Source organism: Rhinolophus sinicus, chromosome 4, assembly GCF_057876585.1.
Source record: "Rhinolophus sinicus isolate RSI-liver-muscle chromosome 4, RSI-T2T, whole genome shotgun sequence".
NCBI lineage: Eukaryota > Metazoa > Chordata > Mammalia > Chiroptera > Rhinolophidae > Rhinolophus > Rhinolophus sinicus.
Genome location: NC_142504.1, coordinates 62,766,013 through 62,786,401, shown reverse-complemented (window position 1 = coordinate 62,786,401; position 20,389 = coordinate 62,766,013). Strand labels below are relative to the sequence as shown.

General features: G+C 45.8%; 1 protein-coding gene across 1 annotated transcript in view; it reads right to left on the bottom strand.

Annotated features, from left to right (window-relative positions):
* MC2R (melanocortin 2 receptor) overlaps window positions 1-20,389 on the bottom strand; it is a 38,823-nt gene that overhangs the window by 3,824 nt on the left and 14,610 nt on the right. The gene's annotated exons all lie outside the window — the stretch shown is intronic.

Here is a 20,389-nt window from a genome sequence, read left to right as displayed (position 1 = left end):
TGCAAAAGTAATTGTGGTTTTTGCAATTGTTTTTAACTTTTTAAACTGCAATTACTTTTGCACCAACCTAATAATTTTCTTACAAAGACTGGGGTCAGAGGTTAAGTGTTAAAGTAGAAATTTGTGAGTTAGGTAGGTAGATGATTAAGAAAAGAGTGGAGTGGTAGGTGGTAGCTGCTGATAGGGTTCTACCTAGGCTGACCAATTTGTCCCTGTTTGCCTAGGACTGAGAGTTCTGCATCCTAGGCACCCCCTTAGTTCCAGGCAAACAAGGATAATTTGTTACTCTAGTTCTAACTGTTTAAGCCCTGGGAAGTCTGTATGCTAGCAGCATCCACTCATGTGTCCACACATACTGAAAAGTATGGAGCCTGTGATGGTTAATTTTATGTGTCAACTTGACTGGTCCCTGGGGTGCCCCATATTTGTTCAAACAGTCTGGATGTGCCGTGAGGGTGTTTATGGAGGAGATTAAATTTGAATCAGTTGGCTGAGTAAAGTAGATTGCCCTTCCCAATGTAGACGGCCTCATCCAATCTGTTGGACGCCTAAAAAGAACAAGAAGGCACCAATGAGTAAGGGGGAACACGTACTGTCTGACTGTTGACCTGGGCATTGGTTTTTTGCTGCCTCTGGACTTGAATAGAAACATCAGCTCTTCTTGGGTCTTGAGCCTGCTGGCTTCCTGACTAGAGCTACACCATTGGCTCTCCTGAGTCTCCAGCCTACAGACTGAAGACCCAGGAGACCCAGGAGAGTACTTCTCAGCCTCCATAATCATGTGAACCAATTCCTTATAACATATCTATATATATCTGTATCTATATCTATATCTACATCTATATCTATATCTATACCTATACCTATATCTGTATCTAATCTCCTATATCCCAACGTCTGTGCCCAGCATGAACCACCTATAGACTCTTATACCTGAGTCTATGAAATGTCCTCATATTTGGTATATACAGAGGATGCCAAAAAAAATGTATACACATTTTAAGAAAGGAAAAATATATTAAAATTGTAATATTCAATAAATACTGATAACAAAAGATGAATACAAGTCACATTTGACTTCTGCTACTACAAGAAGTACTCAAAGTGGTTACCATCAGTGTCCAGATACTTCTGATTACGGCAAACTACTGCTTGAGCAACGTTGACCAAAGTGTCCACTTGTGTACATTTCTTTGGCACCCCCGGTATTGTCAATCTTGGCTGCATTTGATAGGAGAATTGATAAAAAAAGAAAGTGCTGACAGAGATTCTGGCACTTCTTGGAAAGAGGTGGTTCTGAAACCCATCTTCAGTCAATGTGCATTACTGATCTGCTGCTGCCAATCCTGTAAATCGACAGGAAGGTCCTGAATTTGAAGAAAAATGTAGTGTAGTCTATGGGGCAACCTTCAACAGGCTATCAATCAGCCATTGTTAGTGTGGATTCATGAGTTGCCACCAATCTGGTGGGTGGGGACTACAGGGGCTGTGTAACCCCTTTCTTGGTTGAAGAGGGTGATGACACTAATAAGTATTTATGAATGCTTACTGTGTACTGGACACCATTCTAAATACTCCACATGCACTAACTCATTTAATTTTCACAACAAACCCATGAGGTAGATTACGTTATTTCCCCATTTGACAATTGGGGAAACCATCCAGAAAGGTTAGGTAACTGATGAGTACTACATCCTGGGCAGGTGTGGACTGGAGCCATCACTGAACTGCCACACTGCATCCCTTTCTCAAAGTAGCAAAGGTAACAATATATGCAAGTAACCAGATAAATCATCCCATACCCCAACCCAAATTGCAACAAAAAGTGACATCTATTATTTTCTTGACTCAGCTCTCTTCTCAGAGCCCAGTTGGGGTTATATCATAAGTTATATTATATTACTAGGCCCCTTTTTTTCAGGAATTGGTTGTAAAACACATTAAGTGACAATCAGAAGAAACAAAACACTTCATTAACACCTCACAATGACCCTCTGTTCACTGACTTCAATGATCCAAATATTTCAGGCAAAAGTGTTCTTTGGCTTAAGGAGCCGGGATAATGATCCCTACTTACTGTGTGTCTGGTCTCACTAATTCAAAGCCCTGCTTCTCTCCTGTCTGCTTTTTTGTGTCTTGATTTCTTTACTCCAAGCAACACAGTTCTAGAGTACTTTCACTTTTTTCTGGGCTTGCAGTGTGCTGGGCAATAAATGCCCATCCTTCAAATACATGCTGCTTCTCTCAATCCAATATTCTACTGAAACCTGCTTCTGGCCAAACTACATGCATGTGTCAGGATCCCAGCCTCAGATAATCTCCTCATCTCTTCCACTATGATCTCTTTTGGTACAGAACATTGCATTAGCACAACTAGCTAGCATTCATAAATTAACATCATATCTATATTTTAGGGTAAAGAAATTATTTTTTATTTGGGAGAACTAGGTTTATAAATTTGTTTTCTTTTAATTTGGCAGAGCCATAAACTACTATGGATGTTCAAATACTGATAAGAAACTACCCCAGTTTGATAGTCTTTCAAAATAAGAGGTAAAGTTAAATTACTCATCATTGTAGGAGAATCTAATGGGTGTTTAAAACATTTTAGCTGTTTCTTTTTTAAAAATGTGTTTGGTAAAGATTAAAACAACATTAACTAATTCATAGGATATTTAGTAGAAAATTAAAATGAGCCAATTTGTGCTCATTATCACCTGACAAATGTTATTAGTTCATTTTCCAGCCTCTATGGAGAAAAGTACCAAATGTGAGATTCTTTTCCAAGTTTATATTGAACTCTCAAATTCTTTGAGACAACAGTTTTCTTTGCAAACACTCTGTTTTTTACACTTGTATTTGAAAGTGCCTTTTAGACCATTGGAGATCTGGACATAAATGTGCACTAAATAGTGACTTCCTATATCACTCCTCCAGGGAGGGTTGTTAAATAACCATCAGTGCTCTTCAGAATGCTTTCTGTCAGCTGAAATAGTTGCTAAAATGATGGCCAAACAAAGCATTTTAACAAATGACACCAAGAATTATCCAATAATAAAGAGTGAATTTATACTTAAACTGGCAGGTGTTTTGTTTTTTTGCTTCCTGTGGATTCTGGCCTTATCCACCTGAGTCAGGCATTTGCTTCTCACTATGAGCGTAAGGTTATTGCTTGACCAGCTTTTGCGTACACCCCCTAATGGAGGTCACATTCAGCCCGAGTAATCAAGCTAGACTATGGCTAAATCTTGGTTTACAGAGTGATTTTTAAATTTCAGCCCTTCTGATATTGTTTTATCTCTGGGATTAATTTCTTGCCTAAAGACCAAGCCCCTCCATTTTGAGCTTCAGTAACCAAGAACTTAGAAGACACCAACTCTGTGGTGTTGCCAGAGATGGGAGAGTGAATGATGAAGAAAATGAGGGAAGTCTTTCATAACTGAAGCGTCTGTATCCAGAAACCACCTTTGCAGATTTATTTGTCCTGAAGGGGTATGTTTGGGTATAAAGCAGAGAACTGGGGCAATTATAATCACATAAAACTCCACAGAAAAACAAAACCAACTTTTGTTTTTTGGCTAGGTTGAGGGGATCATGAATCATCAGAGATAATGGCATCATGGGACAAATGAATGTGGCCCCAACAACTGTAAGGCAGCTCAACTTGGTAGGTACTCTTTGAAAGAGGAAAGGGAGCATGACAACTGTAAAATGAGATTTTTATATTCATTATTGTCTTTGAGCAGAAAATGTAGAAATACAATTTTTATGTTTTGAAGGGATCTAAGAGAAAGGACAAGGCTCTAGTATTTATTAAATTCTTTCTATGTGCCAACTGCTACTATGCCACATGCTGTGCATGCAACATCTCATTTTAATCCTCTTGTTAACAGTATGAGATTGTTGTATTCTCCCCAGTTTGCATCTGAGAAATTGAGGTGGAGGCCAAGATACTAATCTGAAGTTCTGTAGGCTTTAAATTGCGGAGTTGGGATTTAAATCAAGGTCTGTTTGATGACACAAATGAATATCTGTTATAAGAAATCAGTTAATCTAAGCACCTCTGTAAATATTATTCTGATAAGGAAATTTTATTGCCTTTAGTAGAAAATGAAAACTAAATCACTTTCTGTCTCTCAAAGATTATTAAAGAAATTCAGAGAAGAGAAAGGCCCTACAATCCCTACTTTTGGTTGAAAAAGGCCATTGGAGGCCTTGAGTAGAAAGGCTGCAGGCATCCTGGAGACAGAGGGCTGTATTTTGGGGGCTCCCCTGAATCTTTCTGAAAATGTTAGCAGCATGTTCTCTATGCTATTGGGGGTTTCTTGTAATGCTTTTCTGGAGAGCAGCTGGGAAGGAGTATACCATGGCTTATTTTCTTACTGAATGGGTGAGTGAGTTTTATTATAGGGTTATCAGGCTTTTCCAGGTGATAGATTATTGCAACCTATGCTTTATAGAGAGCTAGCATAGGAACTGAACTCTGGGTTCTGAGGTGGTCTATGTGAGCTGTTGGGTGTGGCTGGGACTGGCCTGGGTGGAGGTGTATGCATGGTGTGGAGTTCTGGGTTACTTCTGAATGAATTAAAAGCTTTTGATTCCAATGTGTGGTTTTTCCTCCACACCAAGCAATTCTCAGACACCAGCTAGCTGTCCTGCAATTCAACTCATTTCTGACAATCTACCTGGAGATAGCATCAGATCCCACAGGTTAAGGGCTTAAGTCCTACACCACTTCAGATTAGTCTGCAAGTCTAAATTGTCACCATGCTTCTGACTGACCAGCTATAGATTGAAGATTCCAAAACCCCCCTCACTGGGTTTGATTAATTTGATAGAGTGGCTCACAGAACTCAGGAAAACAATTTACTTACTAGATTACCAGTTTATTATAAAAGGATGTAACTCAGTAACTGTGATATGGAAGAGATGCAGAGGGCAAGGTATAGGGAAAGGGCACAAAGCTTCCGTGCTCTCTGAGTACACCACTCTACCCTTAATCTCCACATCTTCACCAACCCGGAAGCTTTTCAAACTTTATCTTTTTCGGTTTTTATTGAGGCTTCAGTACACAGGTATGGTTGATTGAATAATTAGCCCTTGGTGGTTGATTCAACCTCCAGCCCCTCTCCCTGCCCTGGAGGTCAGTGGGGTGGGACTAAAAGTTCCAACTGGATGGGCACATGATTGGGCCCCCTGGCAACAAGCCCCCCTCCTTAGGTTACCGAGGGGCTTTCCGAAAGTTACCTCATTAACATAACAAAAGACGCCTTAATTGCTCTCATCACTTACAAAATTCCAATGGTTTTAGGAGCTCCGTGCCAGAAAAGAGGAGGAAGACCAACTACAATTTTCTTATTATAAATCACAGTATCACAGAGCTGCTTTTAGCATCCCAGCTTCTGTGCTGGTTTGTTTTCATGAGGTGCATTCAACATTTTTATTTCATTCTTTGAATCAGTCATTTTGAGATCGAAAAGTCATAGGCAGTTAGGGACAGGACTGCAGTAGAGGACATCAAAGCCCAGACAAACAGTCTCAGAGTGAGATGGGAAAATCATGGGCAGTCTGGGACATGAAGAGGAGGGCATCAAGGCCAAAGAGAACAGCAGCTAACACAAAAAAAAAAATGTAAAAAAGGAAGCTAGATGGGAGGGTCTACTGCGTCAGACTGCAGAGTCAGCCAAGATACCAGCCCAGGAGCTGGAAGGGGAAGTGGGTGGGGGAGCCCAACTGGCTCCTGGTAAACAACTTAAAGATCAGGGGTCCCAAGGACATACAGTCTCCAGCTTAGTTTAGTCTGTGGGGTATTCCGTCCGGATCCCCCCTCTCTTCAGAGAGCTGTACCCTTGCACTTTTTGCTTTTGCAGTAAAACTGTTTACTGCTTCAATTTACCTCTCTGGGTCCGCGTTCTCATTCTTCGAGTACGTGAGGCCACGAACCCTGGGCACCAGACATCAGAATCCTATATCAATATATATTTATATACAGTCATATGTATTTATATATGTATATGTGTAGATATGTTTGAGTAGTAAAAAGTCTCCCTCCCAACTATTTATTTCATATGCCCCATTACTATTCTTCTTCTGGAGTTTCTGTATGCATGTACAAGCAAATATGAGTGTGTATATCTTCTCCCCATTGTGACTTAGGGTCTCTGAGAAGCAGATAACAAGATGGGATTAGAAATACCTATGAAGGATGAAGGGGAGAGGCAGCAGAAGCAGGCAGGGGAGGCTTCAAATTGTGAGGCAGTTTTGACTCCTGGGGATGGAGAGTGGGAAGAAAGGAGGATGGAGTAGGAAGAACCTCAGACTGTGGCACAGCTCTAAGAAGATTTTGACCTGGCCAATGGGGAGTCCTGAAGCCAAAGTTGTCAGTTAGAGGAATCCTGGGTCCTCTAGAAATAGGTCAGCGCCAGTACTGCCACTGTGCTCAATCTTAGGCTGGAGGCAGTCTGGGAAAATATGACCTTAGCATGAACAAGGTGGAGGTGATATGGGAGAGCCCCCTCGCTATAGAAATTGTAAGCCCCTCCACTATAAGAATTTTAAGTCTCCTTTTCCCGAATTTCTTAGCTCCCTAGCCCTGGTCTTAATCACTTTGCAAATCAGTTTCTTAACCCTAAAGATTGCTCCTACCCTAAATCACAGATGTCTCTCACCCCTGCTTCAAATAACTACTTAAAAGCCTGTGACTTAAGCTTTTTAACTGTAATGATTGTAGCCCAACATTCTCCCAAGGCCATCACAGACCTAACTCTTGGATAAATAAACGCCATCTGAAATAAAGCTAAATGGACTTTAACACTCTTCCAGGCCATTCCAGACCTAACCCCTGGGTGAATAATTGCCACTTGAAATTAAGATAAATGGACTTGAGTCCTGTTTCTGGGGCCATCGCTTTTAATTGATTAACTAAAATCTGTCTCTCCTTGTCTAGGGGCCTTGGGATATGAATAATGTCCCAGCAAGACTTCCAGTGCACCCTGATCAGAGCAGATATGAGACTACTCTTTTTTATTTAAGATCAGATAGCATGAGAGTTCTCTGAATCCCCAATAGGTAGGAACAGATCACCTCTGTCTAGCAGGAAGCAAATACAGAAGAGAGACATCCCGTCCCTCAACTGCCCACAGAGATTTATGGGGATCACGTCTCTCAGGGGAAATAAGGCAGGCAGTTAGAAACAGGTAATTGGGTCTCTGCATTCCTGCATGTCTGTCGTACGGGGCAGCTGCAGGGCCTCTGCTCCCGCTCCCCACACAAGAACGCAGGATATGGTGAGGCCAAAACGGAACACCCACGGAGCCATAGGTAGGGGAGTCATACCACTATGGTCTCACTGGAGGCTGGGTTCACCAGACATGCAACCTGTTGTCCATTTTTCTGCCAACCGACCGACGACTCTCCTCCACTCTCCTCGACTCTGCTCCTCTACTCTCGGCTCTCCTCTTTCGCTCTCCTCGGCCCTCCTCTTCCGCTCTCTTCAGCTCTGCTCGGCTCTGCTCGGCTCCTCGGCAATCCTCGGCAATTTTTCGTAGCCGCAGCAGTTATACCAGCGGCCAATCGGCTAACCGGCCACAGCCGACGGCCAATCAGCCACAGCCGATGGCCATTCACCACCCGAGCCAGCACCTTTCCACGTGAGGCTGAGAGCCTGTAAACTACTCTCTGGGGCTCTGTCCCCACACTCCACCCCTACAGGTTCTCGCCTCACAATCTACGCGACAAGCGTCTTCGACGAGGGTCCCTGTGCCGTATTAGCCTACTGACACCTACGGATGAAAAGAAACAGTAGTCTTAGGAACCAACAACGGCAAATCCCTTCCATCTCGGAGGATACATGCTAGCTTTTTGTCCTGGGAAAGGAGGGTCGCTGCCACTGGCCTTTCCCGGTTTGTGGTACCAGATCTTTATGGCAGTACTTGGGGTCCCTTGCATAGTTTCAACATGTAACAGAACAGGGGACCCCATAATAGGCCATAGTGAGAGCACATAGTTTCCTCGCAAAATCATCCCAGTATCGGGACTTCTGTATACTACAGTCACTTGCGGTGGCCACTCAGCCACCACCCCTGGCGTCACTTGCAAATCATGAGTCAAACCGGCCCCCCATGGGGCTATCAGACCTAATCACCGACAGTGGGGGCTTTTGACCTGCCAGGGCCAAGTCCATTGCTGCCGTTCCCCTGCTTTCAAGCATGTGGGTGCTGGCAGCAAAATGTTCCCATTTCTGCCGTAGCCTGGCTTTAACAGAGTCTCCCTGGTGGTAACTTGTAATTGAATGGGAGTGGCCGTTCGATGTAGCAGAGCTTCTACTGGTGCAGGCCCTCCCTTCCGTGGTCTCTCATTCAGGACTCTCAGGACGTCCCATAGACAAGAGGCCCAGTCACGCATCGTGGGAGGTGTTTTGACACCCGGAGACCTTGCTTCAAAAGGCCATTATAGCGTTCAATCATGCCAGCTGCTTGTGGGTTATACGGGGTGTGAAACAACCATTGCACGTCCATCCTGGCAGCCCAGCGCTGCACTTCTTGCCCCGTAAAATGGGTACCCCTGTCACTTTCAATGACTTGGGGGCGCCCATAGAGGGTGCACAGCTGTGTAAGGGCGACCACTGTATGCCGCTGATCCACAGCCGGACAGGGCCAAGCAAACATCAACCCTGTAGCAGTGTCCACTGCTGTAAATGCATATATCGCATTGCGGGCCTTAGGCAGGGGTCCAATGTAATCCACTTGCCAGCGAGTGAGGGGCACTCTCCCTCGTGTAATCTGCTGTGTCTCCCAGGGGAGCCTCCGCCTTTGGGGGCTGTCCTGGGCACAGACGGCACAGTCATAGCAGGCATCTGCTATCTCCTGCCATTTCAAAGGCAGGCCCCAGCGTCTGCTCACCTGCCACATGGTTCGGCTTCCAGCGTGCTGCAATTTCCTATGCAGCCAGTGGGCCACATCAGTGGCAGGAGCCCGCTCTAACCATCGTACCCGTGCTAGGGTGTCTGCTTCATCATTACCTGGGGACACTAAGGGGGAGTGACCTGTGATATGCATTAAGGTCACCTCCTTTCTCTGCCCTAGGTCCCAGAGGTCCTACCACATGGCTTGACCCCACAGTGGACGGTGTCCCACCAACCAGTTTTGGTGTTTCCATGTAGGGAGCCACAACGTTAGGCCCCGGAACACCGCCCAGCTGTCAGTGCAAATAACTAGGGGCCCAGGCTCGTGGCTGATCACCATCCACACAGCCCGTAATTCAGCCCACTGGCTACTCTGGCCCGTCCCAGTATCAAACCAAATGGTGTCTGTTTTGGGCTGCACACCAATAGCCGTCCAAACAGCTGCAGCCCCTCGGCTAGAACCATCGGTAAACCAGGCATGCTCAGGTACTGGGGACTGTCCTTCTTTGTAGGGCGAGGGCTCCAAGTCCTCCCCTCTAGGCAGAGTACTTGGCTCAGCCTGGGCTACAAGCTCCACAGGCCCCAGGACCTGTTGTAGCTCTGTGCTCAAAGGGCTTGAACTAAGGGTGCTACGTTGCTCCAAGTAGGCACCCCACTTGGCGAGGGTGGTGGTCTGTGCCACCCCCGTTTTGGGTCCCTGGGTCCATGTACGGACCTACCCCTGGACAGGATACGTTGTTCGAACCAACACGCGTGCTGTTCCTGTGATGGCTTCTGTGGCCACTAGGGCTGCATACACAGCAGCCAGCTGTTTCTCTATTAGAGAGTAGCGAACCTCCGCTCCTTTCCATAATTGGGACCAAAATCCCACTGGCAACCGGAGACGCTCCTGCCATTGCCAGAGGCCCCATCCGTACCCCTCTTGGGTTACGTGAACATCAAGTGAAATGGGCGGCCGGGGTCCACTACTTGCAGAGCCTGTGCCTGCTGCACTGCCCATTTCGTGGCAATGAAGTCTTGCTCTATAGCCTCAGTCCAATCCCATGAGGCCCCCTTTTTTATCATATTGTACAAGGGCCTTGCCATTTGTGCTAAATGGGGTACAAACGCCTGCCAATATCCTAGCAGACCTAAATACATCTGCAGTTGAGAGACCTTGGTCGGCCGGGGAAAAGCTTGTATCTTATCAATGATTGCCTCAGGTATAACCTTTGTCTTACCCGACCACACAACACCCAAAAACTTGACGGATAAGCCAGGGCCTTGGACCTTTTCCTCGTTCACCGCCCAGCCACTTGACTTCAGGTGGCGGAGAAGAGAGGGAGCTGCTTGCTCTAAATCAGAAAGAGAATCTGAAGTTAACAGAATGTCATCAACATAATGAAACAAGGCCACAGAGGATGGGTGATCCCACTGTGCCAAATCCTGGGCCACAAGCCCATGGCAGATAGTGGGGCTGTGCAAGTATCCTTGCAGAAGGACTTGAAAAGTCCACTGACGCCCATCCCACGTAAAAGCAAACTGCTCTTGACACTCGGGTGCAATGTCAATGGAGAAAAAAGCATTGGCCAAGTCCACTACATAGTGATATGTCCCCAGGCGGACAGACGATCCATTAAATCATGAATTGAAGGCACTGCAGCGTGTAAGGGTGGCGTCACCTTATTTAACTCCCTATAGTCCACAGTCATTCGCCAGGTCCCATCTGGCTTCTTGACAGGCCATACTGGGGAGTTAAAGGGACTGTGCGTTGGCCTCACTATATGTGCCTTTTCCAATTCCAATATTGTACGACCAATCTCCTCCTGTCCTCCTGGCAGGCGGTACTGTCGCACTGTAACCACACGCCAGGGCTGTGGCAACACTTGAGGAGGGAGGTGAGCATGCCCACGTGTCACCGCTTTCACCACCCGGATCCGGAGACGGAACTCTCCTACCGATGTCTGTAAGCTGAGGCCATGTAGCACGTCCACCCCTAGAATATATTCCGGAACGGGGGAGACATAAACCTTGTAGGTACGAGGAGGAAGCCTTCCTATACCCAGTGGTAAGGAAACGGCTTTCACAGTCACAGTCTTTCTCCCGTAGCCATCAATACAGATTGCTTGTCCGGGGAACAGTTCTGGGTTCCCATAAACAAGACTGCAGTCTGCACCAGTGTCAATTAAAGCCAAAACCCTCTGTACATTTGAAGGGGACCAATGTATGGACAGTTCCACGTGGGGCCTCCCGTCCCTGCTCATCCCCTCTGACCGGGTACCGTGGCCCCACCACTAATCAAGCTGAAAGGGGTTGGCCTCAAGCGGCTGCATGAAGTCCTGGAGGGACACAGGTCACGCTTTCCCAGACTCCTCTTTTATGCTTCTCCGGAATTGTTGTTCCGGACGCAACTGTTTCCAAAGTTCCAGCAGGAGTGCATTGGGTTGTCAGTCTATTTTCTTCCTATCGACCCCTGCTGCCACGAGATCACGCCACATCTGTGCGCGTGTTACTCTCTAAGGCCCGCGACCTCGCCCCTTTACCTTTGGTTTGGGCTTCCAGGTCTCAACTGCGCAGACCTCCTGTCTTAACTTCCTTTGCCTCCGGCTTTCAACATCCCCTAGAGTGGCCATGGCAGTTGTAACTTCATGGATCCGTCGCCCTACATACGGTGTAAGAATAGCAACCAAGGATCCAAAAGCACTCGCAGGTGCAGTGTCCAAAACCAGATCTCTCATGCTGGCAGTAAAAAGCTCGTCATCTGGGCCCTGCATGTTTAGGTTAAAAATAGCATGTCTCATACCCATTTCACAGATTATTTGTGTAAGTTCTGTATATGACTGCCATTGACTCACAGTGTCTGGCAGCTCGCCAGCCTGTTCCCATACTGTGCGTACCGCAGCAGTGAGCCATGCCATTAGAGAATGGTTGCCCTGGTTGTTGGCCAATCTATGGCAGTTTTGTAACCTTTGTCGCAGGGACGGATGCACTGTCACGAAGGCTAGCTTTTCCATCTCGCCTGGGGAGCAGAGAATGCTGTCTGCTCCCTCATCCCATAAACGTAATAGCCAAGCCGAGACTGGCTCTCCAGGGCGCTGTCTGTACCGCCTCCCCAGCTCCTGCAACTCAGTGGGAGTGTAAGGGGTGTAGATTGTGAACTCAGTCACAGCTGGGTTGCCGGCAGCAATGCCCTCAGGGCCCAAAGGTTGCTCACGTTTTACCCTTTGCTTTAAGATTGGTCGGGCTTGGGGGTTGGGAGCTACATTGTCTCCACTTGCTTCCTCTGCCTCTGCCTCAGAGTCTCCACTGTGGGGCCCCTGTTCTAACAGGCGGACCCGGGCTTCCAGCGCTTCCAACCAGGACACCTGGTCAGGCACCTGGACCATTTCATTAAGTGCATTTTCCGTGTTGAGACTCAAGGCCGTGAGGAACATCCAGCCCACGCAGCCGGCTGTAGCCTTCTCCTCCTCCAGCAACCGCTCAGCCAGAGCCTGCAGGGCCCTCTCCACACTGGCCGGAGAGCTGTCCATGTCCTCTCACCCCTCCTTGGGGGTCCAACTCCTGAGAACAGTGGCCACCGAACACCATGCACTGTGTGGGGGCCACACATCCTCCTGCCCAGAGTCAGACTCCATTCCTATCTGGTTGGAATCTTGCTCACCGTGCCAGGTGTCTGAGTGGGTGGAGTCCTCCGCGGCAGATGTCCACAACTCTCGGAGCTTAAGTCCGCAGCAGATCACCAAAATGCAGGCAATGCCGTCCATGGCCAAGAGGGTGATATGCCAGCTGGAGGCTTGAGTCTCCCAGGCAGACCGTGCCTCCCGTTCCTGGTCTCGCTCCCCATGGGCGTTCCAAAGCTGGACTCTCACACACACAAACCGCTCCACCATGCTTCGGTAGGTGTTGGCCGGCACCATATTCTGCTTAGGAAGGTGAGCTTTTATACGTGTAAACTTCTCCAGTATATTCCGGAGAGTTTCAGCCAACACCATACCCTGCTCGCTGCGCCATTTGTCATGCGCGGAGGCCTTCTCGCCGCGCCATCTTTCAGGCGGGGCGGCCTGCGGGGTCTCTGCTCCCGCTCCCCACACAAGAACGCAGGATATGGTGAGGCCGAAAAGGAACACCCACGGAGCCGTAGGTAGGGGAGCCATACCACCACGGTCTCACTGGAGGCTGGGCCCACCGGACGCCGACCTGCCGACCGCTTTTCCGCCAACCGACCGACCGACAACTCTTCTCCACTCTCTCGACTCTGTTCCTCTCTCTCGGCTCTCCTCTTCCGCTCTCCTCGGCCCTCCTCTTCCGCTCTCTTCGGCTCTGCTAGGCTCTGCTCGGCTCCTCGGCAATCCTTGGCAATCCTTCGTAGCCGCAGCAGTTATACCAGTGGCCAATCGGCTAACCGGCCACAGCCGACAGGCAATCAGCCACAGCCGACGGCCATTCACCACCCGAGCCAGCACCCTTCCACGTGAGGCCAAGAGCCTGTAAACTACTCTCTGGGGCTCTGTCCCCACAATGTCCAACACAATCTATGGGGCGCATCGCCTAGAGACCTCTCAAATTCTTCCCTTGTCTGCCCTAACCATTAATCACTGTGAGGACACTAAAAGACAACAACTACCTGTAATGCAGGGTCTCAGCTCCCACTCCCCGCACAAGAACGCAGGATATGATGAGGCCAAAAAGGAACAATAGAGCCATAGATGGGGGAGTCTCTATGGTGGCTGGTCGAGACACAAAAGCAAACATCCGCCAGTACCACAACGAGGGTCTTCCTACACCCCAGTCTCACTGGTGGGACACAGGAAGTAGGATCAACACGATCCACAACCCACAATCCGCTTGCGAACCTCACTTGCTAGCAGCAATCCGCTGTCCGCTTCTCTGCCAACTGCCTTGCCAGTGTAGCCACAACAGTTATATTAGTGGCTAATGGCTAACTGGTTACAGCTGATGGCCAGCTAGTAACAGCTGATGGCCATCTGATCACAGCTAACGGCCATCTACTACCCGAGCCAGCAGCTTTCCACATGTGGTCCAGAGCCTGGAAACTGCTCTCTGGGACTCCATCCCTACACTACCTAACTAGATTAGACCATTCACTCACACCTGCTTAGTAGAGGCTACAACGACCTCCATCTCACCTTAGCCTCATTATACCATCATTATAATATCATACATGCCCAGAAGTTCATTAATATCACTATAACAGACTGAATTCTGGGAAGGAACATACGCAATCTAAAAAGATGAGGTAAAAAGAGGACGTCATAGGAATGGTGGCAGTGAGATGGGCTTCATGAGTTTTCCTCCGGAACTTACCACAAATTGAACATCTATAACACATCAAAGGACTCTCTGCTCATCACACAGAACAGCTAAGTGACATGCATAAGGATTACTTGAAGGTGGGTGTCATGCAGGGTCTCAGCTCTCGCTCCCCACACAAGAATGCAGGATATGGTGAGGCCAAAAAGGAACACCAATGGAGCCATAGCTGGGGGGTTTATACCACTATATTCTCGTTGGCAGCTGGGTTGGAGATATAGGAAGCGAGATCCACATGATCCGCAAATCCACCATCCGCTTCTCTGCCAACCAACCCTAGCATAGCCACGACAGTTATATTAGTGTCTAATGGCTAACCAGTAACAGCTGATGGCCACCCAGACACAGCAGATGGCCATCTGATTACAGCTGATGGCCATCTAATAACTGAGCCAGCACCTTTCGACATGAGGCTGAGAGCCTGCAAACTGCTCTCTGGGACTCTGTCCCCACACTGGGCAAACCAGGCAAGCAGGGGAAGAGGGAAGGGAGTGGTGTGGAGACCCAGCCCACATCCGCGGCTGCAGGGACATGGAGCCTCAGGACACAGACTAGATACTGCAGCACCCTGGCTCTGGGCTCTCTCCCAGTGACCCATAGCTGATCTCACCTGCCTAGAGAGTAGCTATCCAGCATTTGAGGCAGTAACCTCAGCTGAGATCTCCAGCTGGGCCCTAGGTCAGACAAAAAACAAATGCCATACCTGCGCCCTTCCCCCCACTCTCCCACAGAAATCCTACCCAGCCCTTCCAGAGTCTTAAGCTGGTCCCTGAACTGAGGAGTAGTGTCAGATTACAGAGCTGCTATAGCACTCAGGATCTGGAAAAAGCCAGTTTTGGAGCTGTGACCTAGGGAAGAAACTGGGCAGGGACACGGAAAAAACAGGTCTTTTCAGCCCCAACATTTTCTGGGTTGCTTACAGGGTAATTACAGCTGTGGAGACACATGCAGGGGTCAGCAGAGTGTGGCAGAGGCAGCTCTGGGCTTTCAGCAGCACAGAAATCTCACGCCCCCACACCCCTGATGGAAGAAGTGCCCTAAAACTCAGGAGACCTGGGCACAGGGAATAAGCCCACTTCCCAGTGGCTGGCTGTGGTGCTGTAAGCGTGTGGTTGTGCAGGCAAGAGCAGACATTGCACTGACTTTGTATAAACTACCAACCACACCCCATAGCCCCACTCATCTAGAACTGCAGTGCCAGAGTCACTCTGGACACCAGGTGGCTAGCTCTGCATCCACAAGATGCAGAGGAATCTTTGTACAGCAGAGGACAACATGGAGATATCTTGGTGGGCTTAAGCCAAGACCGGCGATGCTTTTTTTGTTTGTTTCTTTTTAGTATTATCATTTTTAGCATATATATATATATATATATATATATATATATATATATATATATATATATAATCAACACCTTTTCCCTTTTCTCTCTCTCTTTTTTCTTTTCTTTTCCTTGCCCTACTTTTCCTACTCTCTTTTCATTTTTCTCTCTTGATTTTTTTTTTTGTATTTTTGATATTTTTGCCCATGTTGAATGTTGGTTATCAGTTGTTCTTACATGTGAGTGTATTTGGTTTTTTCTTTGTTGTTGTTGTTGTTGTGTTTGTTGATTTGTTTTGTTCTGAAATTGCCCTAGACCAGGGCCCAGACCAAGAGGCACCAGATTCAACACACCCAGAGTCCAACTCCAGACCAAACCAGAGTATTACTGGGTTTGACCTACAAGTGACACACCCACAGGGAATTCTCTATAGGCACAAGAGCACATAGGGGCCAAGCCTCATCTGAAGGGCTAATGCTCACACAGCAGCTAATCCATTGTGGGCATAGTGAATTCTCACTAGTCAGCCTAGGAGTCAGTCCCACCTACTGACAAGCCAAAAGCAATTAAAGCTCAACTTTAACAAAATAATAGACACGACACAAGGGTCACCTCTGGAGCACACACACAGGAGAATAGGGAAGCAGTGCAATTCAAATATAAAGGACACATACTACATAAGACCACCAGCAAAGACTGAGAACACTAGGGGAACTGCCTAATACATTGAAGCAAATACAGAGAGTCAGCCAGAATGGGGAAACAAAGAAACATCTCCCAAATAAAACAACAGAAGAAATCTCCAGAATTGGAACTAAATGAAATAGAGGTAACCAACTTATCAGAGACAAAGTTTAGAATACTGATAACAAAAATGTTTAAGGAGCTTAGTGACGAAATAAAGATAGAGAAATCATAAAGAACAAGCAGTTAGAACTAAAGAATACAATAACTGAAATAAAGAACACAATTGAAGGAATGACCAGCAGGTTAGATGAGGCACAGAATTGAATCAGTGACTTAGAAGACAAGTTAGCAGAGATCACTGAAGTGGAACAACAAAAAGAAAAAATAATAAAAACATGAAAATAGTTTAAGAGACCTGTGGGATAACATCAAGTGCAATATCATACACATCATAGGAATACCACAAGGTGAAGAGAGGGAACAAGGGATCGAAAACATATTTGAAGTAATAATGACCGAAAACTTCCCTAACCTGTAGAAGGAAATCGACATACAAGCCCAGGAAGTGCAGAGAGTTTCAACCAAGATGAACCCAAACAGGTCCACACCAAGACACATTATAGTTAAAATGACAAAGGTTAAAGTCAAAGAGAGAATCCTAAAAGCAGCAAGAGAAAGACAATGGAGTACATACAAGGGAAATCCTATAAGACATCAACTGACTTTTCCACAGAAACTTTTCCGGCCAGAAGGAAGTGGCAGAGAGTATTCAAAGTGATGAAAAACAAAGGCCTACAACCTAGATTGCTTTATCCAGCAAGGCTATCATTTAAAATTGAAGGGGATAAAGAGCTTCCCAGAAAAGAATAAACTAAAGGAATTCATTACCACCAAGCCAGTATTGCAAAAAATGTTAAAATGGCTCCTTTAAGCAGAAGAAAGATGAAAACAATCTAACTAATGAAGACCAGAAGTACAAATAACAAAATGGAAATAACTATGTACTTATCAGTAATCACTTTAAATGTAAATGGATGAAATGCTCCAATCAAAAGACATAGGATGGCTGAGTGGATAAGAAAACAAGACCTTTGCATTTGCTGTATAAAAGAGACTTCACCTCAGATCAAAAGACACACACAGGCTGAAAGTGAGGGATTGCAATAAGATATTTCATGCAAATGGAAATGAGAATAAAGTTGGAGTAGCAATACTTATATCTGACAAAATAGACTTTAAAATGAAGAATATATTAAAAGACAAAGATGGGCACTATGTAATAATAAAAGTATCGATTCGACAAGAGGACATAACCCTAATAAACATCTATGCACCCAACATAGGAGCACCTAAATACATGAAACAGATATTAACTGACGTAAAGACAGAGATCAACAATAGCACTATCATAGTAGGGGACTTCAACGCACCTCTGACAAGGGACAGGTCTTCCAGACAGAAAAATCAATATGGAAACAGCAGCCTTAAATGATACATTGGATCAGTTGGATTTAACCAATATTTTTAGAGCATTTCCCCCCAAAGCTGCAGAATACACATTCTTCTCTAATGCACATGGAACATTTTCCAAGGTAGAACACATGTTAGGACACAAATCAAGTCTCAATAAATTTAAGAAAATGGAAATCATATCAAGTGTCTTCTCTGACGACAGTGCTATGAAATTAGAAATCAATTACAAGAAAAAACTGGAAGATATACAAACATATGGAGGTTGAATAGCATGGTACTAAATAATGAATGGGTCAACAATGAGATCAAGGAAGAAATCAAAAGATATCTCGAGACAAACAGAAATGAAAACACAACAACCAAAAATCTATGGGATGTGGCAAAAGCACTCCTAAGAGGGAAATTAATAGCAATGCAGGCCTACCTAAAGAAACAACACAAATCTCGAGTGATGTCATCAAAATGGTGGCATGATGTGAGCCTCTGCAAATCTCCCCTGGAATTTACAACAAATTGAACAACTATAACTCCACAAAGGACTCCCTGCACAGCAGACAGGCAAGACGAAAAGGCTAACTACTGAATTCACCTAAAGGTGGGCAAATTGCGAGAGCAGGGGAGGTGGGGAGAACTGTGGAGACTGGGCTGCACAGGCGCAGGACACAGACCTAGCTCAGTGCTCTGAGGTTGCGGCATCCCAGAACTACTGCAGCTGTGGGAGAGGGAAGAACTTGGACTGCTAAGGCTCCGTTTATGGCCCACAGGGCTGAGGAGACAGCATATAACATGGTTGAACCCAACGCTCAGAGCAGAGACCTCAGAGCAAAGACTAAGGGAAGAAGGCCAAAAACAATGATTTAAACCCTCACTGCCACAGAGAACAGAGCCTTAGGCACTGAGGCTAGCAGCCCCCGCTCTACCCTCCCAGAGCTCACCGCACACTCACCTGTCCAGTGCTAGAAGCAGAAGAGTAGCAGTGTCAGATCAAAATAACAGAATATTTGCTATTCTGAGAACTGTGGTCCACAGATAAACATTCGCAGCTCAACTAATTCCAGCAAAGGGGAGGGAGCTGTGGAAATAGGACCAGATGTGGTGGTGGTCACTGCCATTGCAATGGGCCACCTCTCACAACCCACCCCACCCCTGTTCCCACCTATCTGGGCGGATCCTGGCAGGAGTAAACAGAACTGCTAAAACACACGGGCTCTGAATCTGGTGCAGGAAGAGGTTTGGAACTTCAAAAGCTCTCCGCATACCCACATGGACATGGGGCCCTATGACCCAGATGAACTGTTAACAGAGGAGAAGCCCGCCTTCCAGGAAATAAACCCATTGTGTGAGAAGCTGGAATAGTGCAGAGAAAACATAACACTACAGTGTGAGAGAAAATAAAAGGCTGTAGTTGGAGAGAAAATAAAACATTCTACCAACAAGTACTGGAAAACAAAAGAAAGACCTATCCCTATCAACCTGTTGCAGAACTCACTCGTGTAGATGTCTAGGAAGAGCAACAATAAATCATTAATTTCCATGAATAACCAAGGCAAAAAGACAGCTCAGAAAGAAAATGAAAAGTCTCAAGGAAATGAACTTAAAAATATGGAAATATGTGACTTAAATGACAGAGAACTGAAGATTGCAGTTCTGAAAAAACTCAACAAGATGCAAGAAAACACAGAAAGGCACTTTAATGAACTCAGAAACACAATCAAAGAACAACAGGAACATTTACAAAGAGATTGAAATTTTAAAAAAGAACCAAATAGAATTTCTGGAGATTAAGAACTCAATAGAAGAAATTAAGAATGAAATAGCCAGCTTAGGTAGTAGAGTTGATCAGAGGGAGGAAAGACTCAGTGACATCGAAGATAGAAACCTGGAAATGACAGGGATGGAAGAAGAAAGAGACTTGAGACTTAAAAGAAATGAAAGAATTCTACAAGAACTTTCTGACGCCATCAGAAAAAGCAATATAAGAATAATGGGTGTACCAGAAGAGGATGAAAGGGAGAAGGGAACAGAGAGTATTTTCAAACAAATTGTTGATGAGAACTTACCAAACCTGTGGAAAGAACTGGATCCTCCAATCCAACAAGCAAATAGAACACCTAATTACCTCAACCCCAACAGGCCTTCTCCAAGGCACATTGTATTGAAGCTGTGAAAAATCAGTGACAAAGAAAGAATCCTCAAGACAGCCAGGGAAAAGAAGATGGTAACCTACAAAGGAAAGCCCATTATATTATCATTTGATTTTTGAGCAGAAACTCTACAAGCCAGGAGGAAGTGGAACCAAATATTCGAACTATTGAAAGAGAGAAATTATGAGCCAAGAATAATATATCCAGGAAAGATACCCTTTAGATATAAAGGAGGAATAAAGACCTTTCCAGACATACAGAAGCTGAGGGAATTTTCTAATACACGACCTGCACTACAAGAAATACTAAAGGAGGCTATTCGACCACCATCAACAGGGACAATTTGTGACAATCAAAACATAAAAAGAAGGAGAGTAAAGGCCTAAACCAGAATACGGGAATGGAGAAAGTAAGCATGCTGAAGAAAATGGAATACTCTAAATATCAAATTTTCTTTTACATAAACTTAAGGGTAACTACTGAAAAAAAATCCAGAACTGAAATATATACTGCAATAAAAAAAGAAACAGAGGGAAAAATCATAGAATGCCA